The sequence below is a fragment of the Grammomys surdaster genome, unplaced genomic scaffold (genome assembly GCF_004785775.1).
Source record: "Grammomys surdaster isolate TR1022 unplaced genomic scaffold, NIH_TR_1.0 187, whole genome shotgun sequence".
Classification (NCBI taxonomy): Eukaryota; Metazoa; Chordata; class Mammalia; order Rodentia; family Muridae; genus Grammomys; species Grammomys surdaster.
In genome coordinates this window covers 8,119,367-8,121,176 of record NW_021604632.1, presented here as the reverse complement: position 1 = coordinate 8,121,176, position 1,810 = coordinate 8,119,367, and the positions used below count along the sequence as shown (strand labels likewise).

The 1,810-nt window shown below is 43.9% G+C and overlaps 1 protein-coding gene across 1 annotated transcript in view; it reads left to right on the top strand.

Moving 5' to 3' along the window:
• Window positions 1–1,810, top strand: part of Wwp2 (WW domain containing E3 ubiquitin protein ligase 2) — a 107,362-nt gene that overhangs the window by 83,262 nt on the left and 22,290 nt on the right. The gene's annotated exons all lie outside the window — the stretch shown is intronic.

The following is a 1,810-nucleotide window of genomic DNA, read 5'->3' as shown; positions in this document are numbered from 1 at the left end:
TCCTTCTTCCCCTCCTTCTTCCTTCTTCCCTTCCTTCTTCCCTTCCTTCTTCCCTTCCTTCTTCCCTTCTTCCCTTCCCTTCCTTCTTCCCTTCTTCTTCCCTTCTTCCCTTCTTCCTTTTCCTTCCCTTCCCTTAACTTCTTTTTCTGTTTTTCCTCTTTCCTTTCCTTTTTCCTTTCCTTTTCTTTTATTGTGTATTAGGGGAATCATACCCAGCACCTTGGGCGTGGTCAGCATGATAGACTGGTGCTGCACCTCTGAGCCACACTGAGGTTATGGGAAGGTTTATTGTTGTGGTTGGTTTGTGTTTTGTTTTTGAGACAGGTTCTCTCTGTGTAGCCTTGGCTTGCCTAGAGCTTGATTTATAGCAGGTTGGCATCCAATTCCACATAGCTCCTCCTGTCTGCTACAATTAAAGGCGGCTGGCCCAGTTGGTTTGGTTTTTTTTTTTTTTTTTTTTGAGACAGACTTCTCACTCTGAAGTCCGTGCTGTTCTGGACTAACTTTGTCTCACTAAGTAGCCCAGGCAGTCCTTGCACCTCTAGTTTTCAGTCTCCTGGGGGTGGAGTGAGTCTATGTTTTTAATGGCTGCTTTCATTCTTCAGTAGCACAATCAAGTGACTGCAACACAGAGAGTTTTAAACATTTATTTTCTAGAAAATATTTCCAGTTTGTGCTCTTCATCATCCTTTCTTATCTTGGTTTGAGTTATTTTGAGACAGACCCTGTACATTTATTATTTACTCATATTTCAACACACACTTCTAAAATATGTCATTAATCAGGCATAGTAATGTATGGCTTTATTCCCAACACTTGGGAGGCAGGGGAAGGTGGATCTCTGAGGCCAGCCTAGTCTACATAGTGAGTTTCAGGACAGCCAGGGCTACATAGTGAGATCTAGTCTTGAAAACACAAAAAGTTGCTACAGTAAAACTACCACATATAAGTGTAAGTGATGATGTATCAACCATCAGAGCTAGACCACCCTAAGGACAGAAAGAAAGATGGACTGGGGATCAAACTGCCAACGCTGTCTAGAGGTGGCAGGGAGGCAGAGAGGAGAGCAAAATGGAGAGCAAGCCAACTTTACATGGCAGTCAGCAGGACGAGATCTGAGGTGACACACACTGTCCGTATTGACCGAGAGCTAGGTGAGCTTGTAGTTGGCTTTGGGAGAAGCCTACGGGAGTTCTTCCAAGAAAGTCCATGAAAGATCTGCTTTTGTAGTAAGTGGAACCGTTTAGGCTTGTTTACCTGGTAACAATCCTTCTGTTTAGGACAATGTCCCCAGCGCTGCTGTTTTCAAGGGAAGGGGACTTTGGTCCCAACAGTTGGCAGTGTTGTTCCATATCATTCAAAACCGGGTCAGTGTTTGAATTTCTCTATTTGTGTCACAGGGCAAGCATTAAGTTAACAGTGAGAGTTGCACATTTGAACTTGAGAACAGGAATATTATAAAGTGTATCATCACTGCCTCTGAACCCTCTGCTCTGTAGGATGTAGAGACAGTGTTTGGATTTTCTTTTTTTTCTCTCGCTTTTTTTTTTTTTTTTTTTTTTGAGACAGGGTTTTCCCTGTGTAGCCCTGGCTGTCCTGGAAGCTCAGCTGGCTTCTGACTCAAGAGATTCTCCTGCCTCTGCCTCCTGAGTGCTGGGATTAAAGGCTTATGTCACCACTCCTAGTGGATGTGTGACTCTGTCAAGCATTTGGGTAGAGCTGAAGTAAAGATAGGGCTCTAAAGATGGCTAGGGGCTGATGGTTCATTAGGTATGAAGGTGGGACACCAGTCAACCTTTCTTCTTAGATC